Raw genomic sequence first — 16643 nt, forward strand, 5'->3', positions numbered from 1 at the left:
CTTTCTGACCCCAATGTTACCTGTACTTGCTTTCTTTTTGAAACCATCTTTTCCCATTAACTAAACACTTTACATAAGTGTGCTTTGTGGAATCCGTGAGTCCTTCAAATTCATACATGGTAAAACTTTAAAATTCCTCAACAAATTTCCCAAACATGCAAATCTCAGTCTCCAAACCTATTTTATGGGGAACCCTGACCTATAAACATAATGAACTATTGGAAAGTATAGAAATTACATATATTCTGCAATTCTCAGCAGTAAGAAAGAGAAGATTGCCTGTCTAGGTTTCCCTAACTTTCTTTTGTCTTCAGTGTTTCCTATGAGTTAAACTGTGTCCTCTAAAATCCATAGTTCTAAAACCTATAACCTCAGAGTGTGACTTTAGGAAGTAGGGTCTCTGCATATATAATTAGTTAGATGTAGTCATAGTGGGGTATGACAGATCCCTAATCCAATATCACTGATTTTATACATAAGGGAAATTATGACATATATGCACTCATACTCACAGAATGCCATGTGACAGTTAAGGTAAAGACAAGAATGATGTGGCAGAAACTAAGGAACATCAAAAATTGATAGCAAGTACCAAAATCTGGAAGAAAGCCATGGGATGGACTTCCCACTCAAATCCCTTAGAAGCAACTAATCCTGCCATCTCAGATTTCAGATTTCAAGTCTTCAGTACTGTGACACAATGCATTTCTTTTGTGTAAGCCACCTCAATTTGTGCTTTTTTCTTATGGTGGCCCTAACAGACTAATATGGTCTTTGCTTAAGAGTCAACTCTCCAAGAAATTAATTCTGATTTTGTTCATGGATCAAATGAACCAAAAATTAGCTACAGGACTATAGAAGTCAGCAAATAGTGTTGGAAGGGACTCTGAAGTTGCAAGTCTGCTGATTAAAAGGAGGATCATTTCCCTAACTAGAAAATAGAATGCTGGAGTTGGAACAACTTTACGATGTCACACATTTTATATGCTGGGCTTTGTGGTGGCTATAGCACATCTATATGAAGATCCCAATAGGGTATTAGAAATTTAGGCCTTGAACCAGAGAGAAGGGCTGGGATTAGAAAAAAATACAGAATAATTTTCATAGAGAAAACTTTTGAAGAAATTGGATTTGTAATCAATTCCTGTGGGTTGTATCAGAAATGAACCCAACTATTACCTGGAGGTTACTCCATACCAGAGCTGTGATGGTTATGGTGGGTGGTGCTGAGGAGCTGAGGAGAAGCCACCAATACTAGCCAGTAGCTAGTACTAGGCTAGTAGAAGTTTACCCCCAAAATCTGTGTACCACATTTCATAGTAACAAATGGTATGTGAAAAATATATTATGGAGACAAAATATAAAAATATCATTAAAATCTAGTTGGTGCCAAAATAATTAATTCACAGGGAAAGAACAGATTCAAAGAATGGTGCTGGGACAAGTGGATATCTATAGGTAAAAAAATGAAGTTGAATCTCCACATCATATAACATAAAAAAATAACTCAAAATAGATCAAGTTTCCGAATATACAAGCTAAACATTAAATCCATAGAAGAGGTCACAGTTATAAATTTTCGTGACTCTGGATTAGCAATAGTCTCTTAGATGTAACAGTAAAAACACAAAACAACAACAACTAAATAGAAAGATGAGACAAACATTAAATTTTTCTTGTAGTTTAAAGGAAGCCATCAAAAAAAGCTAAAAAAGAATTCACTGAATTAAAATAAGGAAAAAATGTGACTAGACATTTTCCAAAGAGGAGATACAAATGACTCATAGTCACGTGAGAAAATGCTCACATGATTAACCATCATGGAACTGCAAATCAAAATGACAATGGGCTACCACTCACATAATTAGAATGGCTAAAATAAAAAGAAATATAATAATAAGTGTTGATGATTACACAGCAATAGATGATAGAGTTAGTTTGGAGAATTGGGATTCCAATTATACAATTAACATTCAACAAAGCAGTTAACATTAAACAGTTAACATTCAACAAAGCAGTTCCACAAATAGGTATATACCTGTAAGAAATCAAAACATATGTCCACGCAAAAACTACTATACAAATATTCATAGCAGCATTATTCATAATAGCTCCGAAATGGAAACAACTGAAATGTTCATCAACTGAGGAATGGACTAAAAAATGTGTTATATTTTTACCATGCAATCTTATATGGCCATAAGAAAAAAACGAAGTTCTGGTTCATATTATAACTTCAAGCATTACATTAAATAAAAAATTCAGTCACAAGGGAATATGAGTCCATATATTAGAAATGTCCAAAATAAGGACATCTAAGAGACAGAAAAGTAGATTACTGTTTGCTGGCTTGTGGAGGTTGAGGGGAGAGATGGGAAATGGGATTTCCTTCTGGAGCATGAAAATGATATAAAACTGATTGTGCTGATGGTTACACTACTGTATACCAAGAAACATTGATTTATATATTTTAAATGGATGAATTAGATACCATGTAAGTTACATCTCAATAAAGCTGTTTAAAATGTTAGTGGAAGAAGTAGCTCTGAATGTAGATAGGGACAGCAGGTTTTGGGATTGGGGTCCAGATTTATTTGTGTGGACCATCAGGATCAAATACAACACAAAGGGAAAGTGTCACATTTCTAACTGATAAAAAAGATGTGAAGAAATAGGTTCATTGCCAAGTCTGTATAACGGCATTAGTGAGGTATCTTGACAACATAAAAGATTTTATCTTTTGAAATAAAAGTAAATATTAACTCTTCTATATTGAGCTGTACTCGCTCTTTTCTTCCCTTGCAACTATCTTGGATAAATTCTATAACTTTTCTGCAAAATTTTTGGTTTTAGAATAGCTTATTTTTTTGTATTAAAGCATAGTTTTTATGGTTTACATTTTAAATTTCATATTCAATACAAGGCTATTCTTCTTTTGTAGTGCTGGGGATTGAACCCAGAGCCTTATACATGTAAAGCGAGTACTGTACCAACTGAGATATATCCCCAGCCCAAGGCTCTTTTCTTCCTTACAAAACAGACTGCAGATGTGCAGGGAAGGGCAATTTTCTGGTTCCCAGACATTTTCTAACCCTACCCACTTCTCCTCATCTCTTCTTCCACCTTTTAGCTGATGAAGGACAATAAAGAAGATACAACTTTGTCATGCTTGGGAACACAGCCCTAGGTGCACCTGTAAAGGCCACACTCTTGCCCTTAGCACTCTGAGGAGAACGTAACCTGCAGAATGGTTGTGGCTAGCCTCTGCTCTTGTGATCCAGACTGGATTTGCCCATCTCTGGTATTCTTCCATAGGAGTCTCTCCCCTTACCTGAGGGTTGATGTGTCCTAGGACCCTTAGTGCATATCTGAAGCTGTGAATATAAAACTTTATACATACTATGATTTTTTTCCTATATATACACTCTTCTGATAAAATTCAATTTCAAAAAGTTCAATTTTTCTAAAGTTTAATTTTTCTTTTATGTATACTAAAAAATAACAATAATCACTATCATAAAATAAGGTAATTTATAATCATATACTACTAATAATAGTTATTATGTGAATTTAACCTTTCTCAAACTCTCTTCTTGTACTGTACTTATCCTTCTTCCTGTGATGATAGGAGATGACACAATGCCTATGTCACAGGATATTCTTAACTTTTCTTAGCTATTCTTAACTTTCTGGTGATACACTAGAAAGACAATCATTGAGCCATGATGGTGTGAGCTGACCACAGGTAACTTCAAACACAGAAAGTGAAGCCACAGACATGGTGGGACCTACTATTGGGGTTCTCTACCCAAAGAGTCACCATTTCCCTTTCTGCCGGTGTTGAGCCTTGACAATTTTTCCTTGTTTGATTTTATTAAGCAATCTTCACTCTGTTCCTTTGAATTACGCATGTTGTTTAATTTTAGCAATTTCTTTTCTTTTTCTGCAAGAGATTATTACATTCAAAGTACTGTTCCATCCAGGTTGATTTTTATTGTTTCTGGTATTGTCTTCATTTGAGGCTGTGGAAACTAAATTGTTAAAGACATCATCACCTCCCATCCTTTTGGCTTTTCTTCCTTCTTTATCTGTCATTCTCCTATTTTTTGTTGCTTTCTTCAAAGTCACAACTTCCAACTCAAACTTTATCCAAATCCAAAAAAATCACTGGCTTCTGGGTACTGTGTGCATTCCATGTTTATGAATAGTCCTGTTCTTTTCTATAGAGTTAAACCACAGTATCCAGGTTGTGGCATGTCAAACCAAAGGCACAATAAGCACTAAATAATTTACTCCTAGCCCTTCCAATGCTACCATATTCCCTGATGACTTGGGCAGCAATGGTGATTATATTTGTAGACATATCTTTTTTTCAAAGCTAGCAGTTCATTTTTTTAAAAGTTTTTAAAAATAATTTTTAAACAATATATATGACAGCAGAATGCATTACACATATAGAACACAATTTCTCATATCTCTGGTTGTATACAATATATATTCACACCAATTTGTGTCTTCATACATGTACTTTGGATAATGATGACCATCACATTCCACCATCATTTCTAACCCTATGCCCCCTCCCTTCCCCTCCCACCCCCTCTGCCCTATCTAGAGTTCATCTATTCCTCCCATGCTCCCACTCCCTACCCCACTATGAATCAGCCTCCTTATATCAGAGAAAATATTCAGTATTTTTTTTGGGGGGGGGTGGGAGTGGCTAACTTCACTTAATATTATCTCCTCCAACTCCATCCATTTACCTGCGAATGACATGATTTCATTCTCTTTTATTGCTGAGTAATATTCCATTGTTTATATATGCCACAATTTTTAATCCATTCATCTACTGAAGGACAGCTAGGTTGGTTCCACAGACTGGCTTTTGTGAATTGTGCTGCTATAAACATTGATGTGGGTGTGACCCTGTAGTGTGTTGTTTTTAAGACCTTTGGGTATATACCGAGGAGAGGGATAGCTGGCTCATGGCAGTTCGTTTTTTGACACCACTAAAACTGACACTGACAGTATAGAGTCCTTGGGATGGCCCCACATTTTCATTTTCTTTAAGAGAAATGTCACAAGACTTTAGAAACAATCATATTACTGGAACTTAAAATCATACTTCACCATGCCAAGGTAAAAATAACCCGGGACAACAGATCTGACTTTGATTAAGAATACTGTGGAAAGAGGAGTAAGACAGAAACCATACATTTTCCAGTTTTTCTGCCTACATTTCATTCCAACTCTATAGGGTGCAGCAACTCTTATTTATGGTCAGGCAGGAAAAATATTCACTGCACGTCTTGTCCTCTTCATGATAGATAATTTTGGATCCACAGTTGGTGAGTTCTCCGTATACCAGGCAACACAGATTTTGTGGATGAACTTTCAGAACCACAGAGGAAAAGTGGGACCCACATTGGGAAGGAACAATGCAATACCACTTGACCACAATGTTTGAAATATAACTCTCACTTCATTACCAGCCAAGAAAGGTCAAATACTGGAAGAGGCACACAAATGAAAAGTGAAAAAAAAATTAGTTATATGCATTCTTTATAGCTGTGGCTAAAAACGTTTCATTCAATCATTCTTGAGTTTACATGTCCATCATAAGTCCAATTTAAGAGAAATTGAGTTTTGTATCTATAATTTAGCACTATTTTTACCCGTGGAACACAGGAGAATGCCTATTCAGAGGGATAAACTACACCAAGGCGTGGGATATGCTGAGCCCTTGAAATTAGGCCCCACCCTAAACTACCAACTTTGTTTTCCAGCTAACTGTCCTTTAACATGTGAGCATGCATGCTTTCAAACACACTCTGAAGAGGCAAGTTCCGGAGAGTGGGCATGATTACAAAAAAATCTATTTTATTTTGCCAGACCTGAAGTCATAGCTTTCCACTTCCTTTAGGTCAGCAGAGAGTCTATTAGCCTCACTTGATCCCCAACCCTGGTGCATCACAGCTGAATTTTTCCCCTAACTCGTGTCTTCTTCCATTTTCTTCTCTCAATTGTTTCTCCATTCTATCTACCAATATTAGATAGACTAACTATCCTAAATCCTGCTCATCTCAGGACTCGAATTCTCAAGCATCACAAGACAGCTCTTTGCTGTCCACCCAGTAAGCCCAGTCTTGTTAACTCAGCACTTATCTCTAAACATTCTCTCTGGAGACCAGCACCTCTTCCAATCCCATACCTTCACCTTATTCCTCACATCACAGTATTTCCCCCTTCCTTCCATCCTCTTTTGTGCTCATTCCCATCCTCATGCTACTTCCTTTTGTGTTTCTCAGCTTTAGTAAATAAATATTTCTGTGATTCTCACAGATTCTGATATGGCCATTATTCCTTTACTTACTAAGACCAATAGTTTTGTTTATACCATCAGCCAGGGATTTGTAAAGCTCTGCTGTCCTTGGTTTGTACTGTAAGAGCAAAACTCCTTGGTTCATGTCATATTTTAAATATGAAATTATAATAGAGAATATGTATTCCTTTAAACAATGCCCTTTCTCTCTACTTAAAAAAAAATAAGTGATGCGTTTGCTCTCTTGAAAATCACAGATATGGTTAAGTCCTAAACTCCTCTCCAGTGTCTATAAGTCAGTCAGCCTTCCCTAATGTTGTCTTTCACTGTTCTCCCTAATTTGAACGTCTATGACCCTTAAATTTGTCACATTCTCATTTATTATCTACATATTGGTATCTTGTGTATTATTTTTGATTCTTGAATGAAATCAGTAAACTTCTTGAGGATAGTAGCCATGCCACATTTCTATTACTGTCTAGCCTGATGCCAGTGTTTAAATTTCTATTGCTAATTTATTCCACTCAATAGTTGGAAATTTCTACTATTTTGAAATATGCTCCTGTCTGAATTATAGCTGCTAATGAATGTTTGCAAAAACCAAACACACCGATAATCCATGTACTTGATCAATAGAAAATTATAGTCTCCAAGCTTTGGGCTAATTTTGTACACATTCAAAAAGACCCAGAAATATAACTTAATGGATAATGATCTGTATGGTTTGAGTTTCATGAGGTTTTCAAGGTAATCTCTACCATATATTTAGTGACAGTTCTTCTCAGTGTCAAAAACAGCTTCTGGGAATCTATGGATGGTTTCTTCATTACCCTGTTGCTTACAGTCTATCTCTATTTGTTTTTCCAACACTAATTTATCCCCTCACAAATTATCCCTTGTTCAGAAAAAAAAAATATGAGTGTGAGTAATACTTTCCACTCATCTTGCCAAACCTGTTAAGAAACATTCCGTTTGCCCTTCCAAAGCTAATGTTTACCTTTTCTAATAGACATTACTTTCATCTGAAGTCTGGCGTTCCAGTAGTTCTCATTTAGTACTTGAGAAGTGGTATTTTGCCCACGTTACATAGATATTCACCATCATTACTTTCACTGAGTTCTGTATCAAATATGTTTATGAAACAAATCACCAGAAAATAGTGATAGGGAATAAATTATATTCATATAATTTTAGCGTGCACCTACTGTACCTGCATTTGTACAGATGTGGAAAAATCTTACACTATTGAAAGATAATTAATTTAAAAATAAAACAAGTTTTGTTTTCTAAATAAAGTCTAATGATGTATTCAGAAAGCAGATTCTTCTGTTCTCAGTGTTAAAACAGTCAAGAAACAACAAAAGCCTTCTGGAATTTTATTTACTCAAATGGGTTTTGAAATACATTACTCAATAGTGGCTATTTTTCTCTTTTAGGAAAAAAAGAAAAAAACCACATTATTTCATTTCTTAATAATCCAAGCACACTTGCTACACATTTACTTGCTCTTTCATAGAGCACCAAGTTGACCTCGTACATACGTAATAAATGATCTTCAAAGATAATGAATGTTTTTTAAGCATTTTCTTGATTTATGTTATTGGCTCACCAACTATTCCCAGAGAAAATGAAGTGGAATGCTTCCAAAGTTACCCTTCTCACCTTCCTGCTCACACCTCTCTTTCCTGCCAAAATCTTGTTTTCACAGTTGTATTTGGTTACTGATGCTCACTCTGTGTGGTCTTTTTCTAATAAGGAAATAGAAATAGAAAAACACCCTGATTCATTTTCTCTTACCATAATCCTGGTCTCTTGGGAATTTGGAGGTCAGTGATTTGCTCCTTGTACTCCTCCTTGTGCCCCCCACCTCCACCATCGTGTGCAAAAGCTGGATGGGGATGGATGGAGAGATAGCCTTGGTGCTTCAGGACTCAGGCAAAGCAGATGCTCAGTGCAGCACTTTTTCCTGGGTGCAGCTCCATTGGCAGCTCCCCCACAGTGGCTGAACTGTCGCATCAGCCAGTCAAACAGTTTTGTTCTTTTTAATGAATTAATTGGGTACTTAGCTAAAAGGCAAATCATTGTCCTGAACTGACAGGAGAAAATGGTGATTTGTGAAAGGATAATCTAAATTATTTACAGAAAAATGTAGTACAGAATCTTAATTATTATGCATCCTAGAAAATACCGAAACCTAATGTCATCTGGCTTTGCTATTGCACAGTGTTAAAGTACAGCATTCCTGCTTTAAATTTATTATTCAGATTTACCATATGAGAAGAGGTTTAAATGAAATGCTTCCAAAATATTACTGTGTCAAACTAGATTCAAATTTGTAAGAAAGAAATCTGTTCTTTTAAAAGAGCAGGTACACTGGAAATTCAAAATAACAAAAGCCTAGAAATGATGAGTTTAGCTATAAATCTCTGTCATTAATACATTCTTTTGGAATATCACAGAGAACAATACATTCTCACATTGCTATATTGCCCTTTGTTCTGCAATCCTAGAGCATTTAATAACAAATACAGTTAAAATTAGCAACATAGCAATAGACTTCCTACAGAAATTATTATAGACAAATGGAAGCAAAACAAATCAGCTTAAAGTTTAGAGGAAATAAATCAACCATGGAGGCTTTATTTATTTTATTTCACAATATACTCCAAGTCAGAGGACTTGTGACTCCAGGTTTATAACTAAGTTAGAATTTGGCTGGTAATAACAACAACAATGACAACTGATCTTTATTTAATGCAGTATGTACAGGCGCCAAGAGTTTAGCATACATTAACTTTCTCAGTCCTCACGATTTCATGATATACTATATTAGTTTCTTAGGGTTGTCATAACAAATTACCAAAAATTTGGAGGACAAAAACAACAAAAATTTATTCTTCCACACTCATGGATGCTAAAAATCCGAAATCCAGAAAAGACGCATTACTTACAAATGCTCTGGGGGAGAATCCATCCTTTGCTCCATCTTGTAGTGGTTGTAGACATTCCTTGACTTGTGGCCACGTATCACCCTAATCTCTGCATGGTTAAATCTCGGCTTCCTCTCCTGTTTGTCTCCTGAGTGTATCTCTTATAAGGACCCTTTTCATTAAGTTCAGGGCCCATCAAGCTGGTCCAAGATGCTTTCCTCATCTCAAGATCTTTAACTTAACTACATCTGTAAAGAATATCCCTGTTCTCAACTAAGATAACAGTTCCTAGGATTGGGATGTAGCCATATCTTTTAGAAAGCAACCATTCAACTCCCTACTATGTCCATTTTACAGAAGAAGATGTGAAGCATCTGCCTAACATTTATTAGACTGTGAACAACCATCACACATCATACTATGTGACTTACACACACTGTTTTATCTATTTAATGTTCATAATATCCCAGAAAGTAGGTACAATTATTATAGACATTTTAGAGCAAAGAAACCAAGATTGAAAATTTGCTTAATCTCTCTCCCTCTCTCTCTCTCTCTCTCTCTCTCTCTCTCTCTCTCTCTCTCTCTCTCCAGTGCTGAAGATTGAACCCAGGGCCTCACACGTGCTAGGCAAGCACTCTACTGTTGAGTCACAATCCCAACCCTTGGCTCTTGTTTAGCTAGGTGTGAGGTGCCTAAAGGAATACTCAAGTGTAAATTGGATAACATTTATGGCTTCAGATTAAGAGCAAGATCTATGCAGGAGAAAAAAAAATCATCTGGAAACCTTTATCAAGTAGAGTACTCCAAATCCAGTACTCAGTGCCAGTTCATGCCATGTTGACAATTGCATTAAAAGAAGGATTGGATTTTACAGTTAGTCTTGATGTTGGCACACAATGAATTTCATAAAAAGAGAGTACATAGAACTGTCAAATAAGCTTGCATAGGCCTAAGCCTTATTTTGTAAAATCATGGACTCAGATGTGGGTTACATTTATCATCAAAATGCCATTTATGCTTTGTCATTATATTGTGGTTGATGTGAGCCTGGTACTTCAGCTTCAACTGTAGCAGAGCAAGCAGGCCCAATGCCCAGAACATCTGGTTATGCAGTTTAGCAGACCTTCAGAAAGTAGATAATCTGAAAAAGCACAGCTTAATACCCTTCCTGTGACTAGAAGTGAGAGTTTTTTTTTTCCACTACCAATTTTGACATCTAATAAAATAGGAACTTCCAAACAGCAGAGAAAAGAAAAGCCTTCTAAATTTACTAGCTCACTCTTGACAGTTGTAATTATCAGACTATGCCAAATAAACATTCAGTGCAAACAAAACCAAGTGACTGACGACACATCATGCAGTTTACAAGTTCCTACTCTTCTCTCCTGCCACCCATTGGATGAGAACACAGCCTCAGAGAAATTCTTGCTGGGTTTTGTACATGTGTGTGTTTTGAGAAGTACTGTGTTTATGGAAGGTCAATAATCACTTCAGAACCTTCTTACATTCTAATATATATTTATTTGCCTTTACTGTGGGAAGAGGATGCGGGTTGGGTAGAAGAACAGAATGGGTAGACTGCTTTGTAAGGTCAATCAAAGAGATGGGAGGACTGTGTTGAGGACTGGGCAAAAGGAGAATCTACCTGAGAAATGCATTTGCTAAGCCAGCCCTGAGTATGGGCCCAACTAAGATCTAAACAAAGTCTAAGCTGCCCAGTGGGGAGTCAGAAAGACTAGAGGCAGAACAAGGTAGATGCAAAAGGGGTGAGGTGGGGGAGCGCACAAAGCCAAGAATTTGGATCCTAGGATAGAAGCTTGAGCATCAACAAGTTAGGATCAATGACAATTTTACTGTGGTTAGACCCTGAGGATGATGTAGAATGCAGCTGTCACTCATGGTTTGCTATCAGGAAGTATGGTGCTTATATGAGCCATGGAGGATTTGTTAGTAAATGTGATCCACTAATTTGTGAGAACTACTGCTATAGCTATGATCTTTTATAATGTATATTTTAGCATGCATAGATTATGTACTATTTTTTTTCATTTCATTTTGTTTTATTTTAATCTTAGACCCTTTGTTGTAGCTTTTTCCTTTATTTACAATGTCCTTAATCCCTGGGCATCCCATAAATGACTGCCGGTCCTTCAATGCCAACCAGATCTTACTGTAAATATCATTTCTGCTAAGAAGTTTTCCCTAACAACACAATATAGAGAAATCGATTATTTTATATCTTCCCCATAATATTTCTTTAACTTTCAGCTTGGGACCCACAACCAGCTGACATTTCCTACCTACCTTTGTCCCTCTTTTGATTCCTTCCTTTTGTCCTCTTGCACTTCTACAGTGTAAATTCCAAGAGAGCATAAACCACAGCTGTCCCATTAACTATGGTAGTGTCAGAAAATAGAAGAGCATATCGTTCTTAATATTACTCAATGAATGTTTTAATTAAGGCATAAGTTGGTGGAACTTTGCTGGACTAAATAATGTTTGTTAAATTTGCTTGTTTTGCCTTACTGTTTGTGCATTATTATTTGCATACTATTAAAGACCCTTCAAAGGGTCCTACTGCCCCATCCTAAAAGAAGCAATGGGAGAATGTTAATATCATGATCACCACTTGTCCAGTTGTCTCTTAAAGGAACCTATAATTTGTGCCATAAGACATATAAACATTAGTCATTCATTTCTTTGTAGTAAAAGACTATGAAAAGTTGCTTGACTCTTCCTTTTTATTGTACCACTCCTCTAGCTTTATGTGTCTCTAAGGTATTTATAAGGAGGGGTAAGTGGACAATTGGACTATAGTCTTATAGAATCATATCCTTTATCTTTATCTGACAATTAAGTCATGAATATGTAGAATAATGAGAGAATTGCTAGATTCTCACACAAAAGGGATTTTACTCTGAATAGTAACAAGAAGAACCCCCAAACTCCCAAAGAGAAGTATTATGATCATTTAAAGAGTCAAAATCTAAGGTTGAAATAGTCAAGTCTTTTACAGCCTCTGTTTTTCCCAGCTGATAGACTCTCAGCCCTGGGTATTTGTTAAAATCACCTGGGGACACATTTAAATACTATACTCAGAGGTGGTTGTGCCATGGTCTGGGTAGAAGGTGGACATTTATAGACAACCTTTTGTTCCAAATGCTGATAAATTTTATAAATGGTTAAAAAAAAGTGCTAAAAAATAATAATTAGAGTATGACTTACAATGCACAGAGATTGAAAATATTGTTGTCACAGTAGATTTAATGAGCTAGAAAAATAATGATAGCATACTGTATGATGAAAAGCTTAGGTTTACACAAAAGAAGAGAAAGCAGATGGTCCTGCCCCAAATATACATATTATTTTTAGTTTTGATACAAGATTCTCTTTTTTCATTCAAAAATAAATTTCGTTGAATCTGACTTTGTTAGGGTCTGTAAACAAGTCAAGATGGCGCCTGGCATTTTGCCAGAGGGAGTGGTTTGTGAAGTAACACCAGCGAGCCATTAAGTGTGGAGATTCCTTATTGGTTGACTGCTGTATCTAGTTTATGTTAATTAAGATAAGCTGTGTGTAATGTATATATACCCCTCCTGTCCTACAATAAACGGCTCCCACTCCTGCTGTATCAATGTACACAAGTTGTTCATCACCCCCCGATTATTTTGCTGCAGCCGGACTGCGGCATGACTTTGCTATGACTCCTGATTGACTTTTATGGGGAGTGTGTGAGCCTTTCTATAAAAAGAAAGTGTCAGCCCCATGCCGGTTATTTAGGATTCCTCCTAGAGAATGCAGAATTAAGAGGTGGCTTACCTAGCCCTGCCTCCACGAGGTGAAGATGTAGAACTCAGACCTGCTGAGTGGAGGTGGGCAGGGGGCATCTTGGTCTATGCTTCACAAAAGTGTTAAAATTCGAAAGTTGAAAATACTACTAGAATTAGAGCAGGTGATAATCTAGCACCTTGGGCAACTTGATCAAAAAAAGGAACAAGACCTGGCCAAATTTTGCAAATATACTTGAAGGAACTTTTCTGCATATTTAAGAGGGTGAAGGGAGAAAAATGCCTTACAAGATATTATTTATCCTTTGTTGGACCTGAATGACTATAAGACAGGAAGAATCCTACTATTGCCTGCTAAGGCCTATCATATGAAAGTTCGGTGGTCATCTGCTCTGCCTGACTCTGTTTTAAAGGCGAAGCATTTCAGGACCAAGAGTCTGACAATCAACCTTAGTCTAATGCGGTTGCTGCTGAATCTGCTTCCAGCAGCAAGTCCAATGGACCAAGTGAAAACTCTGGAAGGGGGGGAATCTGACAACACTGTCAAGGGCTTATTTATCTGTTTTGATGTATCTTTGTTGAAGAGACCTGAAGTGCAAAGCTGATGTGTGCCAGGTTTTGTGATGCCCGGGCTGAGTCAAATACAGACGATCTGGCTTGGCTTGGCATAGCTTAGTAATGTCCTAAGATCTTTAGGAATCCAGAAATAAAACTAATCGACTCTAAAGTGCACAGAGCAGATGAGGTTCAACTTTAATTATCTCAGTTAGCATTTAGTCAGGACTCAGGATTTTAGTGTCATAGTCCTGTAAAAATTGAGGGAAAGAAAGTGTGTGCAAAGAATGAACTTGGAGGGTAAGAGTTTAAATCTTTCATTAAAAAAAAAAGATAGTGCTGGGCCTTGAAACTATAGGTTGAAGAGTTTAGACCTCAGAAAGGTGAAGAAATAACTAACAGGTTTTCTTTCTTCTGCATTTTCCTTGGAAGACTTCAGTAACAAGCCAGCTACTTTATTTTATTTTACTTTTTTTTTAACTTGTCAAAGCTTAGAAAGGCTGAAGCTGCCATTGCAAATTCATTTTCTCAAGAAGTAATGTCATTCATAACACCACTGTTTATTAGGAAAGGAACCAGGAAGTGACATGGTAATTTTAACCTTCTGAGTTATAGTTAAAAGAAAGACAAAGTGGCTGAAACCTTAATGCAATATGGAAAAGTGAGCAAATGGGTAAGAAAAGAAACTTTTATTTCCACTTTTGAATAGGTAATAAGAACAATTGGAAGGAAGGGAGCATAAGATTATACAGTAGGTGGCAGTTTCCTTTGAAGTAATGATATATTAAGGTGTAAAATTGGATGTAGCATGGAAAAGTTTGCTGATTCTCAGATACTTGACTGGTTATGGCAAACAGGCTGGTATAAAGTGGCTGAATAAAAAGATGTCATTATTTTCTCGCATCAAATTAAAGAGGGTTGTGAAAGTACACTTTTTTCTTTTTATGTCTGTGACACAAATAATGGTATGCTTTGCCTACTGCTACACTGAATCACCTTGATAGCACATGCTGATAAACATCAGTGCATTATGGATTTAAAGAGACATTATCTAATTTTCCTTTGGCTAGCAGATGGTAAGCAGCAGACTGGTAGTCTCCTGGTATTCATAGGAGGGACCAAACTAGATCAAATGTTACTTTACCCTCTACAAATACCTCTGCAAAAACATGGGTCTGTCAGCTTCTCTGAAGATAGTGAACATTTTGGAACTGTGGAAGTTGCATCTTATTACAATATGAAAATTTAGCAATTGCCTCATTATTTATTTATCTCAAAAATAATTAATTTTGGGTGTTGAGATTTAACATGCACCATTATAAAATAAAATATATTTTTATAAAGCAGATACCAATTGTTATTGTGAACATGATTTGATTTTTTTCAAACAATTCTTTTAGGATAATGCATGTAACTTTTTTGTGTTTTAGAATCAATATTACCCAAAATGAGGTGAAGAATATAAGAGAATCCATTGGAAAGCTCAGGAAAATTCAGAGAATTGAGGCAATGAGTGGGGATTTTTGTTGTGAATTATCCAAATAATCAGTTCAATTTTTTAATTCATTTTGGATGCACAGATAAAAACATTCACAATACATAGAACCTTTTAGTGCATAAAAATTTTAATGTATCTTTTTTTATGACAGTTTTGCAATATACAGATTTATAAGAGAAAAGAGTTTGAAAGGAAGACAGTCAGTCTTACCCTGGCAGAGTGTCAGCCTGTCACACTATTTTACCTATCAAAAAAACAAGAATATGACTTAGATACCTCATAATTCATTTTAAAAACTTGAAACAGGAGCAAAAAAAATCTTACTTCCCCACAGTAAGACATAAGAATGTCACCGTGGACCTAAGAGAAAGACAGTCGCAAGTTTGTTTGCTAGTAGACTCCTAGGGAGCTGAACACAAAAATCCAATAAATAATTAGCTCTCCTGTGACAGGCTTCTGAATTACTGTGATACATTAATTGGACAAAATTAGCATGAATTAAGGCAAATAAGTATAACATGTAATTTATTACTTACTAAGCATGGTGCTGCAGTGGAAGCTTCGGATTTCCCTTAAGATTGCTTTAACAGCTATAATGCATTCCTTAATTTACTCTGTGGAAAATCAATTTTTTCAGAGTTCATTAAGCACCAATATGTTACAATGCAACTCTCTAGAGCATACAGCCTCAATACATTATGCAAATCCAGGCCAGTGTGGTACCAATATGTAAATAGCAGTAATATTATTGTCAATTTCCTATTGATAAGTCTGACCAGAACAATAATGCCTAAAACTTCTTGAATCTGTTGATTTACTTTATATGTGTTGCGGCTGTTGCATGCTGTTGTTTGCCAATACATTTTGCAAGATATAACAAAGCTTTGGTCGATGACTAGGAATAACATCATTTCTGTTTAATTCCATGTCTTCTTATCTGTGCTAACCAATCAATCAACAAGTGTTTATTAAGTATACTCAATAAACTTAACAAATGTCCTTGCTAAACACTTGGCTTAAAGAAGTCACTTCTCAACTTTAATTGATACTGGGCTCTATTTACCTTATTTAAGCCAGAAAAATAATTTAGGTCATCAAAGCCACAGTTTCATGGTAATACATCTTGATTCCCCATCTTACTTGGCATTATTCCTATGCAGGCCACATTAACAACAGAAAAATGTAACCCATGATTTGACGGAAAGAAATTTTTTAAAAGGAAATATGTTAAAGAAAAATATAATCCAAAACAATTTCAGTTGGCTTTAAGATTTGGTAGGAAGACTGATCATTACAAAATATTAATACTAAAAATATCTTATTTTTTAAGGATTGGTGATTAGGGCATTCTAATAAATAGCATATCTATAATCCTTTATGACATTTTAAAGAACAGAGTTTTTTAGTTCCTAGTTTTATACTGTTTATTTCTTCTCTGGATTATTTATAGCATTAAAAAAAATCACTGTTTTATTGCTCAGCGGTGGAGAGCTATTGATTGAACCGTGTCTCTTTCAGAATTGTATGCTGAAGGCTTAATCCCTGTG

The sequence above is a fragment of the Marmota marmota genome, unplaced genomic scaffold (assembly GCF_001458135.2).
Source record: "Marmota marmota marmota unplaced genomic scaffold, marMar, whole genome shotgun sequence".
NCBI lineage: Eukaryota > Metazoa > Chordata > Mammalia > Rodentia > Sciuridae > Marmota > Marmota marmota.